Source organism: Rhineura floridana, chromosome 1, assembly GCF_030035675.1.
Source record: "Rhineura floridana isolate rRhiFlo1 chromosome 1, rRhiFlo1.hap2, whole genome shotgun sequence".
In the NCBI taxonomy this organism is placed as follows: domain Eukaryota; kingdom Metazoa; phylum Chordata; class Lepidosauria; order Squamata; family Rhineuridae; genus Rhineura; species Rhineura floridana.
In genome coordinates, this window is record NC_084480.1 from 146,518,986 (window position 1) to 146,532,078 (window position 13,093).

Here is a 13,093-nt window from a genome sequence, read left to right on the forward strand (position 1 = left end):
CATGGCCCTTCTACACGTGTTGCGCTCTCGTTAGTTTTATTAGATTGCGTGCTCTTGCGGGGTTCGCGTTGCGAGCGTTAACAATCAACGGGAGGAAAAGGGTATTCTTTGTCCGGCTTCCAGAGGGTTGCATGGACCTGAACGCAATGCGTTGCATGTAATGAAACGTCGCCCGCAGTAGCAGATCGTTGCCCGAAAGAAGTTGACGGGCGTTTCTTGTCAGTTACTTAGGTGAAACGTACAAGGCTGGCACGGGACCAGCTATTCGATTGTGAAGGTTTGACTTGGATGAGCGGGACAGAAGCATTTCCCCCCAAGCACATGGCTTCCTACAAAGCCAAAAAAAGCAAAAAACTATAGTGCTGCCCAGACGCCTGACTGGACCTGGATCTTTCCAATATCCTGTCTTTTAGAAACCAGATTCCTCTAAATACCCTCATCAGCTATATGAAAGGTGAGAGGGGATTTTTCTTAAAAGCTGTGGTAGTCTCGACTGAAATTAGATACAGTAAAATAGCAGTATTCCACATTTCTTTCGACTTGGCAAAGTTCCCAATCCTTTTCCATCTGCCTGTTGCTGGAGTGCAGTATATGCTGTTTGAGGCTGCAGCCCTATACACAAGTGAACTGGAAGAAAGTCCCATTGAACTCCATGGGGCTTATTTCTGAGTAGACATGTGTAGGATTAAGCTGTCGTTTTAAAGTTGGCAGTTTCCTTGTATCTTTATCTAGCTATGCTTAAAATACCTTCTTAACTTTTTAAGCATTAATAGCCTTAATTTTATGTTTTGATTTCAGAAAAGTTTTTCGGTATCTCAAATAACCAGGGAACCGTTTTACTTCTTTATTCTTTTAGGTCATAAAGAAATAGTAATTTCTTTGGTGGGCAGGCAAGGAAAAAATGTTGAGGGCGAAAATTTTTATGGACTCATTTGGAAGTATGGCCTAAGCTCCAGTTAATAAGCCTTCACTGATCCACAGGAGTTTTATGCTTAGTCCTATTTTGTGGATTTTATGATGGCTTATCTATTGTTTTATATATTATGATTTTTTTATTTATGGTGCTTTGTATTTTTTGAATCAGTTTGTGATTATTTATTTGATGAAAAAGCAGTATACAAATACTTGAAATAAATAAATTGGGAGTAGTGTTTATTAATTGCCTGAGAGCCAGTGTGGTGTAGTGGTTAGAGTGTTGGACTACGACCTGGGAGACCAGAGTTCGAATCCCCACACAGCCATGAAGCTCACTGGGTGACCTTGGGCCAGTCACTGCCTCTCAGCCTCAGAGGGAGGCAATGGTAAAACCACCTCTGAATACCACTTACCATGAAAACCCTATTCATAGGGTCGCCATAAGTCAGAATTGACTTGAAGGCAGTCCATTTCCATTTTATTAATTGCCAAAGAACCAAATTATCAATGTTTCATCAGCTAACTGACTTTACAACTTGTGATCCACAATCCAAATGGAGCCCACCATGCATGAACTTCATGTAGAAGCTTGATAAACCTGTTTTTAGAGGGTTTCAAACACCTGACAGGCCGCAGCGCATGGCTAGTGGGCTGCATTTAGACTGGAAAATCATAAATTGCACAATATTGTTCTATATTCTGATCTTAAATAGAGTGTCCTAAAGTAGGTACAGTGATCCCAGTTAATGCCTTCTCACCCAATTGTTATCAGTGAGTATGATCTAGGAAAAGCTAAGCATATTTAGATCCCATTGATTTCGTATGGACAGTTAAGCATGTGCTTAGGTTTGCTTTAATTGGGTTGTGCCCCATGTGTTTAGGATTCAGGTGACAGCCGGATAATTGACAACATTTTGATTCTGGGTTTTAGTCTGCAATTCTGCACATACTTAATTTGAATAAAGCCCTGTTGAACACAGTGGGACTTCTGAGTAGACGTACATAGAATTGCACTGTTCATTTCCTACATTGTGGCACTGGCCCAGAGAAAGTTAGTTTTGATTGAGTCCCTTTGAAAGTACTTCCTTGATTTCACTGGAGCATAGTTATGACAAGTAAATGTGTGTGTTTGGTGAAGAAGAACTTATATGCGGATTTTGTCCACAGAGATGTTGTGCCAACCCTGCCATATTGATGGATAATTTACTTCACAAAACATCACAGTTTCACACTGACTTTTCAACATTTGGACTGTAGGTATTGATAATTGGTTTTTTCCTGTAACTCCTGTAGGTGAGTTACAATAGATTGGTGATTTAAAACCTCAAAATGATTCTGTGTTCTGCAGGATGTGAGGTTTAATGAAACTGTAGGAATGAAAATGTAACTTGCATCTCCATTGCATATTACCCACTGTGTAATCTATATTTTAAAAATCAGGATATATTTTCATGTAATGTATTGATTTGATTATATTACCAGCTCCAAAATAGCCTGATTATGCAGATTTGGCACAAAGATGATGTCAGTTAAAAGGCAAGTTGGCCAAGAAAAGTGACATTAACCCTGATTGAGACAGTGAGCAGTCAGAAACTGAGCTGTCAGTATAAAAAATTACTATTTTTTTTTTACTGGGCTACCCAGAGTGATAGCTAATGGAATTAAACTTAAAAAGAAAAAGTTAAAATTGTAATGAAACAACACTTTGAACAAGATGGTTATTACAGAAATGATAGAATAGTTAATAGTGCATAGAAAGCAGAAGTGTCGAGTGGTCATCAGCCATAATTAAATGGAAACCCCCATGTACAAAGGCAGTGTATCTCTGAGTGCTAGAAGCTGAGGATATTTAGAGGATGCCCTGCTGTGAGTGCCTCCAGTGGAGTTGGCTAGCCTGTTGTTGTTGATACATGACTTCAAGTTGATTACGACTTATGGTGACCCTGTGAATCTTTTTTTGGATATATTCATAGGGTTTTCATGATAAGAGGTATTCAGAGGTGGTTTACCATTGCCTTCCTCTAAGGCTACGGCACCTGGTATTCCCAGGTGGTCTCCCATCCAAGTACTAACCAGGTCTGACCCTGCTTATCTTCCGAAATCAGACGAGATCGGGCATGTTCAGTGTAGTATGGCTGTTTGGTTAGCCCATGGCCCTGCAAATGTTGTTGGACTATAACTCTCATCATCCCTGACCATTGGCCATGCTGGCTGTGGCTGATGGGAGTTGGAGTCCAAAAACTTCTGGAGGTCCATAAGTTAGCCATTCTTGGCCTAGAAGCATCTGGTGGCAGATCTTGGAAGATTACTTTTAAAAAGTAATAAATTACACTTACATGGCTCAAAAAAGTAATAAATTACCATTACAATTACAATTGCTCTGAAACTAACTGCTTACTTTACCATTACTCAAAAGTATTCACTACAATTACACTTAAGTTACTTTTTTAAAAAATGGAGTGCCTACACAGTGCTGTCCTTGGCTGCTGCACATCTAAGTAGCCTAAAACAACATTAAAAATAAACATACACACAGAGAGAGTAGTAGAATTTTTTTTATCCGTAAGATTAACAGAATGGCATAACAGAATCTCACATCCACCCCCATCCCCACCCCAGCAGTGGTGATACTCCAACACACGGATGCTTTTTCACTTGAAATCAGATTTTACACTTGAAATGCTGCTTTTACAATACATTTCTGTTATGTCTCATCTTTGCTCAAAGAGCATGTCAGACAAAGAATGCCTTTTTCCAGTCATTACATTACATTGCCAGCAGTACTGAACAGGCATGCCTGTGTTGTGCTGCAAAAAACACCACAGCACCCCTTTCAACTGAAACACATTTTTATCAATATGGCAATCCCCTGTCATCAAAGAAAAATGCAAACTTTAGTACTTTATACTTTGCCTTTGTAATTTTTTTTGTCAACAGTATAATTTAGAGGTAACTTAATCCTGTAACAAACAACAACATTTACTTGTGGGGCCTTACAGACCAAGGATAGCCAACATGGTGCCCTCCAGATGTTGTAGGACTACAATTTCCATAATACCTGATAATTGGTTATGTTGTCTGAGATAGATGGAGTTGTAGTTCAACAACATCTGGAGGGCACTATGTAGAAGACCCAGTTAGATTAACACAACTCCCTTCCCACTGCCCGCCTGTTTCAAACACGTCCAGAAAAGTATGTCTCTTAAATTCTATGTCTGACAGCACGTTCCTTTTAGAGGTAAAAATTAATCTGCAATCCTATATCCATTTAACTCAATGAGGCTTAATGCAGAATAGATATATATAGGACTGGACTCCACCAGAATACATTTCAGGGGCTATACTTTATTAATGCTGTACCAACTACAGCTACCAACTGCTGCTTATGTATATATATATTGTCTCAGCCCAATGGAACTTACTTCTGAGTAGACATGTATTGGGATTGCAAGATTCCCACCCACCACCAGTTCCAGCCATGTCTGCCACCAGACTGTGACCCCCATTGATTGCCCCCTAGGGAATGTGGTTCTGAAGCAAAAAAAAAAAAAAGGCTTCCCACTTCTGGACTAAAACATAACTAACTTGATCTAACTCCATATTCCTGTGCTGACTGAATATTTCTGTTCTGTATTTGGAAGAAAATGAGACACGTATTTCTCCTTTCCAAGGACGAAATTCCAGATTTTCATTGAGAACTTGAGAATTTGACTGAGAACGTGGCCACTGAATTCAAAAGTATACAGACATTGTACACTGAGGTTCCTAGAAATATTAAATTACTACTACTAGAAACAAATGCCATAAAATCAATAGGCTAAGATCATCTGAGTTGTAAGAGATTGGGGTAAGATTATTTCATGCTAATGTTAACTAGCCTTGAAAGGCCGGGTGGAATTTAGTGCTGGCAGACAAAATGATTCTGATACTTAAACGTCGGGTAGGTTGACCACAATCCTGGCATATTCATCACTTGAGTGCACATCAAGTGATGGCTTGTGTATGTGAATGAACCACAGCAGATCTAACATTGCTGTCAGAGCTTTAATATCATCTGATTTAATCTCTAATAATTACTTTTCAATGAAAGCTGTTTGCACATTTAGTAATGAGTAATCAATTAATGGGTGTGTATGAACCAGCCTGTAGTTTTATGGAACACATGTTTTGAACAAGGCAAACTAGGTAATTGATAAGAGGACTGATAGTGAACTTGTTGTCTGAGTATGGATCCTTAGGAACAGCAACACACACACATGTGCGCACACACACACACTTGGCTTGGGGGAACCTCAACGTTTATTGAAATCCAAAAAAAATGGAAGGAGACGGGAATAAACCCTATACGGCAGAAGGAGACCCAAACACTCCAGTGAAGACTAAGCATGCTCAATGCCCACAGAATGTTGATAGAGGGTGGGTGGGGGTGGAAAAATGTGTGTGTGTGTGTGCGCGCGCATATACACGTGCAGTATCCTAGAAGATACCATGTGATAAAAGATGTGTTTGGTTGGTTGGAACTCTGAACAGAAGACCTCCATACTGCAACATTTTGTTGCAGGCCTTGTTGTTATGTGCCTTCACGTCGATTACGACTTATGGCAACCCTATGAATCGGTGACCTCCAAGAGCATCTGTCATGAACCACCCTGTTCAGATCTTATAAGTTCAGGTCTCCTTTCTTCCTCCACTCCACTCTTCTCCACCACCGTCCATTTTTTAAACAATTGTTTTCTCCACTCCACCCCCTCTCACTCTCCACTTCCTCCCTCATTGCCTCCTACCCACCCACAGAGCATGAGGGAAGAGCGACGCTGCACAGAAGCCCAGTTTGAGGCACATTATTTTCATCCACAAATCAGAGGAGCAGAAGACTTCCCCTGCTTCCCTCCCCCAAGTAATGCCCCAAAGTAATGCTGGAAACATTACAATTATTCCACAAAAGTAATAAAATTACTCCCAGTTCTATTACAATCAAAATGTAAAGGAATTACCCGCTTGTTCCTCAAAAAGTAATAAATTACAAGTAATTCGTTACTTGTAACGAATTACTTCCAAGCTCTGCTCTCACCTCACTCAAATACCACACCACTCTTCATGAACTCACTGGACAGTCTTAGGCAAGTCACTGCCTCCCCACCGCTGCCCCCCACCTGTCATGCAGATGATAATAATATTGACTAATCCCACATGGTGGTTGTTAGAAATACTACAGTCATATATATGAAGTGCTATGCAAACTTAGCAAAAGCAACTTATGAATGCTATTCTTATTTATTTCATTTATTACATTTGAACCTAAGTCTTCCAAGTCTTAGTCCAATACTCTTAAACTTTACACCGCACTTCAGACGTGCCTTGCTGCATCTGTATTTACATGTCCAAGACTTATTATATGGTACAAGTTTACTGTATAGTACTTTACATATGTTAAAGGTTGTATAAAAATATTAAAAAGAAATGCCAGCAACTATGCCAGTGGATTGTTGCAAAGCATGGTGCGTTATGTTGGTAGGGTAGAGAGCCTTGGTTACAGAATGGCCTGTAAATTGCATAAATAACATAACACTTATTATTACAGAACTGATGGTAATGTACAGGTTCTGACATACGGAACACATTTGTTCTAATAGGCAGCACCATGCATAGTCAGAAAATTGTTAGCACCATACAGTAGCTATACTTCTGGCTTGGATGGTAACTAGCTACTCTGCTGGTCCCCTGTGGTGAGTTACAATTGCTTCCAAGCAATAGGCAGGGATGCTTTACAAAAATTGCTCCTTTTTCTGTTTCAACCAGAAATGACTGACATGGGGAGTGAGTGGGCTGGTAAAAACTTCTGTTGGCTTGTAAGTTTTGAGGATTTATTTCCAAGGCTACAGTAAACCCTGCATTAAACGATTTTTAAAAACAGTCCGATGTGATAGACCTAGAAAAATAGGTTTAGAAGGGGGATTCTTCCATAAATGGGCGTGTTTCTAGCTGGGTCCTGGCAAAGTCAGCTTTTCCTTTTTAGTGTTGTAGAAGTAGACATACAGATGTTCTGAGAGAGATAGCTGCTGTTCAAAACCTGATGGATTGATAAGTACTATTTGTTTACATTCTGTCTTGATTTTCCACATGTTAACTTTCTGTATTTCCAGATTCACACACTTTCATGTTGTCACCTTACAAGGTTATCTTAGAGCAGGAACTTCCAGTCGGTGGCCTGCCAGGGAGTCTAATTTGGTCCCTAATGCCATTTTCCCCACACCCACCCACCCACCAGTTGACATCACTGGTGATGTCAGCTGATGGGTAGGACCTTCTCGGAAAGCCTGCCCCATGCTGATCCCTTCAGTGTCCAAAAAGGATTGGGGCGGGGGGGGGGGCTTTAAAAAACACTGTGCGTGCAGCAAAAGCAAGCAGACCTGGGTTTTTCTTCATCATGACAGAGCAGTCCCTGCTTGCAGATATCGGCTTTGACAGTGAGTGTCCGTTGCGCAGCGACGAAGAAATAGGCGCTTGTTTTGCAGAACTCTTTGAAGCAGTCAGAGTGAGACTGCTTCAAAGAGCACTTGGTTCAAGACTGCCTTTGCACTTGTGCCAAGACCAAAGCATGGAGGCTCTTAAAGCATTTTGCGGCGGTTTTTGTAGCAGACTGCTTCAAAGAGCAAAACAGGCGCAAGAGATTTTGACAGGTGGGTGGCGCAACCCACTTGTCAATTATGTGATATCATATGACTGGCAGGTGGACTGCCCTGCCCATTTGTTAAAGTTGGCCGGCGGGGTGGTGCTAGTTACAGATCTGGCCCCTGGAGCCAAAAAGGTTCCTCACCTCTGTCTTAGATTGTGTGCAGCTACTTAACACTCAGGAGTTGCTGTGGTTTATTTTCCCACAGGGTAGGGATGGGATCTGTTAGCTGATGCTGGTTTGAAAGTATTCCATCAACCTAACAGGCAGTATCGATTCAAATTTGTTCTTTGTCCGCTTTCTGCTGCTTTTACCCATCTGCTTTTTCCCCTCTCTAAAATTTGTTGTTGTTGTTGTTATGTGCCTCCAAGTTGACGACGACTTATGGCGACCCTATGAATCAGTGACCTCCAAGAGCATCTGTCTAAAAATATTGATGTTAATATAGATATTTTGTTCCAAAAATATTGATATTAATATTAATGCTTTCTTTCAAAATATTGATATTTTGAAAGGAAATACTGATAAAGGAAATAAAATACCAGTATTTTGAAAGAAAGAAAATATTGATAATTTGAAAGGAAATATTGGTAAAGGAAAGGAAAGCAGTTTTGCTGCCACCTCCTTCTCCACTGTGACTGAGGCTGGTCAGTTTTCATGTTAGGAAGCAAGCAGAGACTGGCTGAGGAGGAAAGCAGCTTTCAGTGCCTCCCCCCCATCTCCTCATAGAGTCATCATGGTTGAGACTTGGCTTTTTTCCTTCCGTTTGGAGTTTGAGTTATTGGAGTGGGGGAGGAGAGCGAGAGAGAGAGCTGTGCTATGATTAAAAGAGTACAAGAACAATATACTCAAGGGAATATTCCAGGGGGAAACAGTGTCAGGGGAAAGCCACTGAAGTTTAGAGCAAACAGGATCGCTCTGCAAAGATGGAGAATATGCAGACCATTGAAAAATCCGGTGCTAAATCCGAAATCAGCAGAATTCTCTCCCAACCCTACCACAGGGTGAGCCCCTCTTCTTTCTGATTTCACAATACAAATGACATGTATATGCATTAGGAATCAAATCCTGACTTAGCTATTGGTTTTCCTTCTTCCCCCTCACACATTTGCACAATTTAAAGTTCATTCATTACCTTACACACACACACGTCAATCAGTTTTAAAATCTGCTGTGTTGTGTGTATGCTTTCGTGACATCACATGTTCCAGCCAATTAGTGCTATGCATGAGCTTCTGCCAAAGACACACACTAGTTTTTACTGTGTTTAGTTACCTTGATAAGATTGCTCATTTGAACAAACCACAGTGGCTGTGCGGCATCCACAGCAACCAGGCTGCTCAAATAATGCGCCCCTTTTAAATGTACCCTGAATATCTCCACTGTTGGAGGCAGTGGACCACTTGGGTAACATTTCGATCAAGCAGCTTATACATTTTTAAATAAAATAAATAAAATGCCATTTGCTAGGAATCGCAAGTGGGGTAAGTGCTGTTTTAAATGGAGGTCCTACTTTCAGGTTTTCCATGGGCATCTGGTTGGTCACTGTGAGAACAGGATGCTGGACTAGATGGGCCACTGGCCTGATCCAGCAGGACTTTTCTCATGTTCTTAACATGCACCAATGTCACAGCCAGATCGCCCTTGCATCCTCTTAATGTGGAAAGAAATACTGTGTCCCGTAGGGCAGAGACCTAGTTGGCCATAGTTGGCAACTAATTATGTTGCATTCTTAGAAGATTGGCCTACATTTTAATTATTTACAAATTGAAATTGGAGATGTCATGCTTTGAGCCACTTACTCCAGAATAATTGCACTAATGAGTGGAACTAATTCAAAAGAGATAGTTATCTGTCTACGTATCTCTCAGTCCTACAGCTGTCGTAAGTTGTTTGATTGCTCAATTGAAACAGATGTTAATTGCCTTTTCTTTTTTGCTTCTCTTTCTTTGTATATTCAAGAACAATACATTTTTCAATTAATCATCGTAAGGTTTTTTGACTAGTAGTGTGGCTAGTTTTTAAAATGAGGGTAATCAACATTTTCCGTTACAATCCTTTTGTCTTTCTGATCCAGTTACTAGAATGGAATGGGAATTTTGATCCTGCTGGGGGCGTAGTCCTTCAGGCATCTAAAACAATTAACTGTTGTACCCTGAACTGAGAGCCTAATTTGGTGTAGGGGGTGGGGTCTGAAAGGGGCAAAAGCAAAGAGAGAATATTTTTAGAGCTCCTCGTAAAATATCACAATTGAATAACTGTAACACTGTACCTCCCACTTCTGAATTGTAGCTTTTTCTTTCTTAATTGTGCCTAGAACACACCCCAAATATATTATGTTGGAAAATCAGCTGATCATCTATACAATGTACAGTAGATTATGAACAGTGATTTCTTGAATTGAGAATGAAGCAAGTGAAGAAATAAATAAGATTGTTCACTAAACTGTGGTTTAAATGTGAATGTAGAGCATCCTAGTGCTCTTCACTCCTCCCACTCCTGCTGCCACCGAGCTTCCAGGAGCTCAGCTGTGGGTTGGCTTAGCTTTATGTCTGAACCTACCTTCATGGTTTTGTTTTCCCCAAGCAAACCACGAGCAGTTAGCCAAGAATAAACCTTGATTACAGCATGTCTCTTTCTTTGGAGAGAAAGAAACCACAAGCCTGGTTTTGGATGTACCTACCAGTGGCGGCAGCAGCAGAGGAGCAAAAGTGCCTGCATTTTTAGCAGCATGCACCTGCATATTCACATTTAAGCCATAGTTTAATTTAAAACTGACGTGCAAACGAGGCCATTGAGCTGCTCTAGCTGTTAACTAGTTTGAGGATTTGTATGAGGAAATGAACTATTAAAATAATAGTTTCTTATACTGTTTCACATTTATTTATATATTATATCCCCCCTTTTCCTTCCCTTTGGGGAGATCCAAAGCAGATTTAAATCACTTTCCTGATTTTGTCATTCATATTATTTCCTGAATGTGTGTGAGTGTGTGCATGTGTAAGTACACATAGTGTTCATCAGTGCTATGTCTGGTTGCTGTTGGATGTTTGAAGCAACAGAGAAATTGGCTTCCTTTTGTTTCAGTGATATGGATGTTTGTCAAGTTCTTGTTTGATTCATGCTAAAACTATTTCTTCAGATGCCCAACCCGTTCCTGTGTGCTCTTTACTTTTCTACTATATTTACAAAGGCGGTGTGACCAGTTCATAGAATGAAATACTTTGCGGGAGGAAAAACCCCAGAGATATGAAGTGTGTCTACAGATTGACAATAGGCTTTGTATAGTCTCTAGATGCTTATTGTTAGTGGTCGTCGTTGTGGAATTTATATAAAAACAGTCTGAGCGCTTTGAACACAATCCAGGCAAAGTTCAGCACTTTGGAGTCCCACTGATCTAAATGGAAAAGCTAAACACCTGCTTCGGTCTCCCTGATTTTTCAGGGACAGCAAGTTTTGCCATTGCAAGGGATAATATACAAAGAGAAAGGCGGAATGGGAGAGGCAAGAGGGATGCATGTGTGCAAATCCACTTAGCAAGCTCAGACATTGTACTGGATGGGAATGAAAACTAAAGGAAGAATTATGGGCAGGACCGGCCCTACTATTCGGCAGAGTGAAGTGGCCACTTCAGGTAACAGATGCTGAGCAGCAGAGAATGGATGGAGCTGTGGGTGCCACAAAGCCTTCCCTACATCTCTTACGCTAGCCTGTTGCCCTCAGATGCAGTGAAGGCCTCTGTCCCATCACCAGTGTTGTAGTCAGAGTCAACTCCCAGTCTGGTTGGCTTTTATAAATGGATGGGGGATGCGCAATCTTGTCCCTTGCATCAGACAGCAAAATATCTTGGGGCAGCCCTGGCTATGTGTTATAAGAAAGAGGAATGCTGTGTTGTGTGATCTCCCTCCTTAATGGCTACTATTACTTCCCAGTATCTTGATACCATTAAATGGAATATTTCCCTGTTGCAGCTGCCAATGATGGGGAGGGGGGGCTCAACACAGGGCTGACATTTTAAGTAGAGCCCAATGTTCCCTATAATGTGTGCTTCTTCTTTAAGAAGTTAAGCCAAAAACTTTGTAGAAAAGGTATATTTCCCATGCTTGAAGAGTTCTGGGTGCTATTTCTGAGATTTTCTTTAAGGATTGTGAGTGAAGAATTATTGCATCAAAAGAAAGTTTGATGTGTTGGCGTAGCAAGTGTATTATGTTCCTTTTTCTAGTTCACTTTTTCCTAAAGTAGTTTTCCATTTCCTTCTTCTTGAGGCCCTTTTTAAATCTGTTATTATGCATTATTATAACAACAAAATCAGTGTTTTTGATCAATTCTCTGAGCTTGCTTGCATGTAACGCTAAGCCAAACGATGGCTTGGCATGAACGTGCGAGTCTGAGGGTTCCTGGAGAGGACATTGCAGCTACTGCACTCCTCCCCGGCCCTTCTGTTGCTGCGTTGCTGTGAGCTAAGACATGGTTTGGTATAGCATGTCACTGGAGCCTGGGCTCGTAGTTTGTCTCCTCTGGATACACCATGAGATATAAACTCAAGAACAAACCTGGTTACAGCTTGTGGTTTGTCTGGAGTGACCAGCAGGACTGGAGGAAGAGCAAAATGACTGTGATTGTCTCTCTGGGAGCCTGCACGTTCACGCTTAGCCATAGTTTGGATTAGCATTAAGTGTGAACCAGCTCAGTCACTGTCAGTTTAGGAGATAGATTAGATCAGAATATAAAACATTTTATTGGCCTTCCTGTGTGGCTTCAGCATTAAAACAACCACAAACCAAGCGCACAGTGCCCACACTTAGAATTATAAGGGCTGGAATTTGTTTTTGTTTTTTAAAGTACCAGAACTGATAGAGCGCATAGCTCTTCTACACACAAATCTACTCCTGTTGCCCACTTCCCAAGGCAAGCCTTCATTTCAGCAACATAATTTAGAGTAAGGTAAGAAAGAGTAATTGTGTTGTTGCTTTTGCTAGAAAGTTAGAAGTCAGAAGTCCTTATGGATCCACTGCAAGTTACCTTAAGATTTACCAGTAGATCCGATCTACCTCCCCTCGTCTAGACAAAACAGGTACTGTAGGTTAAGTCTTCACATGACACTGTGTCCTGGTTGTAGACATATTTACTTTGTTCCATAGAACTGAAGGGAGCTGTAGACTCAGTTCAGACTTAACAGGAAATCATTGGTTCCTGCTAGAAGAATGAGCTTTGTCAAGTTTCAGGCTTGTGCACCCCCCCACCTGCTTTCAGTTTTAAACTAACTATAGTATCTTGTGATGTCCGAAACCATGGTTTGATCCTGTCTAGTTCACACTAATCATAGCCTATACAAATCACAACTCCCAGACTTTGGGGGATTGTGGTTAGTTTATGACTGAAAGTCAAAGCTTTCAGTCTCCCTTCCTGTGGGTGTGAAAGAGGAGGAGAGAGGAGGAGGAAGGATCTGGACTTAAGGCTAGCCAGATGCCACAGTTATGCCCATTATGTCTGAACTAAATCACT

General features: G+C 41.0%; 1 protein-coding gene and 1 pseudogene across 6 annotated transcripts in view; one reads left to right on the forward strand and one right to left on the reverse strand.

Moving 5' to 3' along the window:
• PRAG1 (PEAK1 related, kinase-activating pseudokinase 1) overlaps positions 1-13,093 on the forward strand; it is a 57,132-nt gene that overhangs the window by 1,255 nt on the left and 42,784 nt on the right. The window contains exon 1 of one of the 6 annotated variants that reach the window (XM_061635527.1): positions 24-454. The exons of 4 other annotated variants lie outside the window; for them this stretch is intronic. The gene's annotated coding sequence lies outside the window, so the exon portion shown is untranslated. Of the gene's footprint in view, positions 1-23; positions 455-7,340; positions 7,383-13,093 lie in introns of those variants that run through there. One more of the 6 variants, XM_061635547.1, reaches the window with a different exon arrangement.
• On the reverse strand, positions 2,942-3,058 carry LOC133375821 (5S ribosomal RNA; annotated as a pseudogene).